This window comes from Austrofundulus limnaeus, unplaced genomic scaffold, assembly GCF_001266775.1.
Source record: "Austrofundulus limnaeus strain Quisiro unplaced genomic scaffold, Austrofundulus_limnaeus-1.0 Scaffold0, whole genome shotgun sequence".
In the NCBI taxonomy this organism is placed as follows: Eukaryota; Metazoa; Chordata; class Actinopteri; order Cyprinodontiformes; family Rivulidae; genus Austrofundulus; species Austrofundulus limnaeus.
Window position 1 is genome coordinate 1,570,155 of NW_013952402.1, and position 6,474 is coordinate 1,576,628.

The 6,474-nt window shown below is 37.2% G+C and overlaps 1 protein-coding gene across 20 annotated transcripts in view; it reads right to left on the reverse strand.

The window, feature by feature from the left end:
• LOC106516126 (neurexin-1a) overlaps nucleotides 1-6,474 on the reverse strand; it is a 301,025-nt gene that overhangs the window by 263,873 nt on the left and 30,678 nt on the right. The gene's annotated exons all lie outside the window — the stretch shown is intronic.

Below are 6,474 nucleotides of genomic sequence, written 5' to 3' on the forward strand. Positions count from 1 at the left end.
TATATATATATGTATGTATGTATGTGTGGAAAGGAAATACAAGTCTCCCACCAAAGAATGGTTCTGTCCCTTGGGACATGTTGGTCTGGTGCATAATGACTTTCAGTGTGGACCTCCTGAGACAAATTGCCACTGACCCCATGGATTTTCCAGGGCACACTCGATTGGAAATGGACTATTCAATTTTCCACAAGGAGCCTTGCCATTTCCTCGCCATGCCTCACTAAAGAGGCACTTTACTTTGTGTTGTATTGGTCAAAAAAAAAAAGAAAAGAAAGAAAACTTTTTAGGGAATGGTTTAACAATAGAGTCAATACAAAACTTCCTGTAAAATAAAATAACTTGTGAGTCATAGTGACTCATGAGAAATTGTACAAATTTTGTGAAAATGATTTCAAGTTTGAAAGCTATAGTTGAAAACAGTTTGGCTACAAGTAAATCAAGTTTATTTGGTGAACGGAAAACAGCATGCAACTCTATGATTATTAAACTCTATTTTCTGTTCTGCGTCAAACATAATTTTCCTTACTGATGTTATGATTGCAGGATGTTCCTGGATTGATAGGAATCTCCATTTTAACTCAAATGGGCTTATGGAAGATGGGGCTCATGCTCCAGGAAGAGTTCAGTTGCAGGTAATAACTAGCTGAAAAAAAAACTTTATTCAGAAACAATTTTCTTCAGCAAATCCAGCTTTAGGCTGAGAAAAAAATCAAAATAATTTTTATCTACTGCATTACTCAGTACATCACAACATGTAAGATGCTACATTTTACATAAAAGGCTTTTATTGCTTTTTCTTGTTTAAATTTATTTAATATAATTACCATATATTTCAGTTATTTCAGTGTTACATTAGCAAAATAACAACATATTGCTGAAGCTGGGGTCATATTTTTCATACTGTTTGTGAATTATTTTTTTTTTGCCAGTATTTTTGAACTATAGCATGGAAACGGCTGCACCGATCAAACTGAAATTTGGTAGAAATGTAGATGTGTCTGACCTACACTAAAACCAACGGTTTTACAATAGACCCCATATTTGAGGAGGGGTCTCCATCTGAAAAGGGGGTGRCTGGACATACAAAAATGCTTAAAACTCAAAAACTATTCAACATGGGAGCTTCTGATTTTTTTTTTATTTTTATTTTTTGTTGTTGTTTAGCTCTGATGAAAGGCTTTCCATCGGACCCACCAATGATCCCCCCACAATAAAACGTTTAGATGCACCTAGCAGGGTAAAATTTGGTATGAATTGAGATGTGTCCAACCTACACTGCGCAAGCCAACAGTTTTATGATAAACCCCATATTTGAGGAGGGGGCTCCATCTGAAAAGGGGYTGTCTGGACATAAAAAAATGCTCATAACTCAAAAACTATTCAACGTAGGAGCTAAATAACAAAATCCTTAATTTTTCTATCTGCTGAATAACACATTTTTAAATAAAAAAAAATACGACTGAAAAAGGCAAGAAAGTAAACTAACTGAATTCAAACCCTACACAGTGCGTAAAATAACACTCAACAATTTGGACCAGTAATAGGGTCCTTTTAAAGCTGGATAATGATAAAACCAAACAACATTCAAATAAGGTATATTACATGTTACAGCAGGGGTATAGGCATCTACCTTTAATCCATTTTCTGCTGCATTTTATCCACTTCCTTCTGCAGGCCAAGAAAGGGAGTTTTTCATCACTGCAGTCTCTTACTGGCATCGACTAGGAATATCGATCCAGAGCAGATCTCCTTCTACTCCACCTAGGGAGCCAGATGAGCCTTGTTCATATTGATTCAACCTTTTTTATTCTATATTCTTCCTCTTTCTTCAAGTTTGGTGAAAGTATAAACAGCAACCGTCTATAAAAAATGGTATTATTGGGAAAAATGCATTGATAACCAGTGTGCCGATTGATTTGTTTTTAACATTGATGGTATCCAAAAGAGGCGCGAAGGGCTGTTGAAATTTACTGATCTCACAAAAATAGCCTTTTCTGACTGCTCAGGGATGTGATGATTTGCTACAGCTAATTTAATTCAAAGTTGTAGGTAATGAAGCTGGGCTTAGCACAAAAGGACAAAACATGTCTATCAAGAATCCAGTCAGGCAGATCTGACATACTGGAATAAATGTTTGCTTCATATGAAAGAAAAATACTAATTTTTTTCAAAAAGAAAACGTTATTTTCTATTCAACTTCAAGCAACGCTTTGAATGTTTGATTTACTCCTCCATTATTACTATATTTTCCTTTCATGTGTATTACAATCACATGCTTCTGCTTTATAATCCCTCTTCAACACATCCCCTCTTTGCAGATTGGGCCCTTCTCACTTCCTCTGCCCATTCTCTCGTGCTCAGAGCTTTCTCTGTCTGCATCCTTTACTTTGTCTCTGCGTCTTCTTGCCTCCCCCTCGGGAACAGAATCTGTGGTAATCTGTGGAACTTTGGTGCAGTCTTGCCAATCTGTCACGTCAAGATATACAAATCTCACTTCAGCCAATTACAGTTCTTTTTTCGCATTAAAGCAAAGAAGTCAGCTTTCACATCTCTATGGCAATGAAAATTGCTACTGTGGCCTATCAACTACAATTACSTTGGTTCCAGCAAACAGCAACTGCTGGGAATGACAGGTAAGCTGAGCACTGGGGTCATAGAGAAGGTAAAGATGTATATAATATAATAGGTAAGCTGTAGGTGGGAGGATTTTATTGCGCATAGAATCCCAAGGTTGGATTGTAACACTTCTGCAGTTACAGCAAGTCTAGCATAGAAACAAGTGGCCTAGAAAGGCATCAGTAAGGATATACTGTATCAAGGGAAGATTTTACAAAGATTTTGATCTGGATGGCACTGGAATCTCCATCATATTTTTTTGTTTATCTATTTCTTTATCTGTCTGTCTGAGGATTATTCATGGGTTTGATTTAAATGCAAATCTGATAACACCTGGACTGGCAAGACAAATGCAAACGAGTCAGAAATCCCTGTGTTTATTTTAATGTCCTAATATGAGCAAGATGTGGTTAACAAAACCTGCTCTGGATGCTTTTGATTTGATCTGCTATCCATCAGAACAATGACACAGTGGATAACTCAKTTTGTTGATTTCTCTGCTGTTAGTCCAACCCTATATCGTCATAATTGTTTTAAGCCCAGGCAGGAACAGTCTGGCAAAACTCCATTTTTTTTWAATTTTGTTTTTAGAGCTTTAAAGTATCACAGTCATGCTTCAGCAGCCAATAGTTCCTCTTTTGAACTGAAAGCTTGCTGGTTTAGAAACAAAGAACAATATTTCAGGGTGACAAGGTGATTGAAAAAAAAAAGTTGGACCACATCCTTTTAGTGACCCAAAGGTTATTCAAACAGAAACAGAATCTGAGAACAGGACCCACATTGTCAGACAGACAAATAAATCAAAATGTTAGTAATATGTGAACAAATTACAGTTTTGGACAATGAAAATACTACAGTAGTGTAACCCTTTTAATACTTTGTATACCGTTTACTGTAAATATAAATGGTGCATAAATTAAATAACTGGATCTGTTAAAAGGCAGGTGTGCACTGGCTTTTTCAAATCTTAGCTGTGAAGCTTCTCTGGAAAAGAAAACAGTGATCACGTATCTATACAATTAGATTAATGAATTATATCTGCTGTGTGATTCACTAATAACATGACAACTCATCACATTAAAAACACAACTGATGCTTGTGCAATCAGATGATAATATCGCAGTAATTAATTGTTAAGCTATGAAAGAATAATGGTTCTTTTTATCCACCCCCACCTCCCATTTTGCCACCAATCAGCTCAGCATTAATTACATTTTCCACTCTGTTGTTATGAGGAAACATACATGATTATGTGTGAAAAGTGTTTTGATGGAAGATCAAAAACTTTCACTAAATGCATACAGCCGGTCACTTTATTTTTTTCTTACAGCGCAGTTTCAGGGACAAAATTAAGACTATTGCACAACCAGTGGTTGCTATATCCTTATAGCAGGTGGCTATGGCTGTGTCCAAAATGGCAGGACGGGTCCTCCGAAGGTCGAATTTGTCGGCTGCATACGTCACAGCGCCGCGACGAAGGACATCCAAAACGGAAGACTCCTCCGATGCGTCCGACAAATACGTCCTTTTTCCCCGAATCGAAGGACAGGTCCGATGGATCCTTCCCGGCCCAGCATATCCCATAATGCATTGCGGCCCGACCGGATATTTTTTAAGCTAGTAATGGCGGACGAAGCGAGAGAAAAGAATACATTTTAAATAAAAATATGGTGATTTAAAAATTAAAAAAAATTAGCGGTTGTAATTCTAATACTTTTATCATTTGTATAGACATGTTTTTAAATATTATTTTTTCGTCATAAAAAACGCGAAATAAACATGAACCTACAGCGGGTCAATTAGTTCTTCAAATGATACTTTTAAGTTAATTTTATAGTTTTGTGATATTAATAATGCTAATGTATTGATCATTTTCTAGTTTTGATTTAAGTTTGCTTGTTTAGCATCGTCACAGATGCTAGGTGACAAGACGTACGCCGGGGTAAGGAGGGGAGGCTAGACCGTCCAAATCCACAGCCTCTTTTTTTCCGGTCTTCCCGGTCTACCAAGGACCCGGCCCGCCGAGACCGGGGAGTCTGGGTCCTCCAGAGGACCCGGCCTGTCGTTTTGGACACAGCCTATATCTATTCCTAAACCAGATATTGATCTGATTAATGATAGGCCGACACTGGTAACTGAGCAGCTGGCCCCAGAAATTGAGTGGCTGACACTGGCAAATGAGAAGGAAACTATTCACTTGTGTTAGCATTGGAGAGACCAGCAACTACCATGGATAAGCTGGTGTTAGCATTGAAGAGGCTAGTGATCACCATGGATAAGCTGGTGTTAGCATTGAAGAGGCTTGTGACCATAGATATCAAAGGCAATTAAGAAATATTGAATTACGAGAAATATCTGTATTTGACATTATAAATTATAATTCAATATAGAGAAGCCAAATTTAATACCCTGTCAAAAACTGTAAAAAGACCCAACTTGATATCTCTGGCTTTTCTCATAATTTGGCTAAAGAGGGAAAAAAAACACTGCCGTCGACCAATAGACAAGGGCAATCACAGCTGCTAATTCAGGTGGTAACTAAAGCTGTCTGCTTCACAGTAATGTTTTATATTTAATATTTGTGCTTGGCGTCATGTTGAACAGTTCTGTCTAAGGAACACTTGTCAGCGCATGTCGCTTTTAGGTTTTGTATGTCCACCATTTTTGTCTAGAATTTTTTTTAATTCAAAAGTGATTGTATCTAATAAGTGAACAGCCTAGGCATGCTAGTTGCTAACCTCTCCACTACTATCGCCAGTTTAACAATGCTAGTCACTAGCCACTCCAATGCTAACGCCAACATATCCATGCATATGGCTATCCTCTCCAATGCTAACACAAATGAATAGTCTCCTTACCGATGCTGGCCTAATAGCTGGCTTAGGAATATATAGCCTCCTGCTACAAGGATGTAGAAACTGCTGGTTGCGCAATAGTCTTAATTTTGGCCCTTGTATCACGCCATACTTTCTAATGCACAGAAATAAATTATTATTCTTAAAATGCATTTTATGATAAAGACTTGGGTGTCTGCTGCTGCAGATAATGATTGTAATACGACTGATATGAGTGTCCATTTTCCTTACAAGTTTAGAATAATAAAAAAAAAAAACTATTTTAAAGTGCAAGGTACTTCGTTTTCATTGAAATGCTTTGAGAATTAGACCAGTAAAAAGGTCGCGTCAAACAATCTAAAATCCTCAGCTGATCAAAAGAATGACGCTTCACCTGCTGGAACAAAGGTAAATGGTTCTGTTAAAAATTATTTTGATACTTTCTTCCCATGAATGGTTTGAATAGCAGCCACTCTGAAGCCACACAGACATAAAACACGGCAGTGTGGCTTTTTGTTTGCACTTAAGATTTTACTTTCCTCACATTTTGAAAGTCTGTCCTACTTTTCTTTCTCAAAGTAGGCCATCAAACATATGAGTAAACCAGTGTCAATTGGAGCAAACCACACGTTTTTTTTATTTTCAACACTGTTAAGAAGCGTCAAGTTCTTATTTAACCTTTCTGTTTTAGTTTCAGAGTGTGGTGTGTAATTGTGAACATGTCAATGTACAGATGAAATGTTTGTTACCATGGGTGTGTCCTCTGTGGCAGCCATCTTGTTTCAGCCAAAGAGGAGGCCCGCCTCAAACCCAGCTCCTTTATAGGAAGTGAGCTGATAAGAGCTTGAGTTTGAAAAAAGTTTCAGTAATTAAATGAGTAAACTGTCTTGTAAATTGTACATTTGCATACATAAAATGTTTGTTTGGTATGTCATTATGGATGAATAATTGTTAGTGTTTATATTATCTATGTAAATGTAAAAACTCTTTGTTTTCCTTCCTGTTCTGAAAGGCTGAGGTG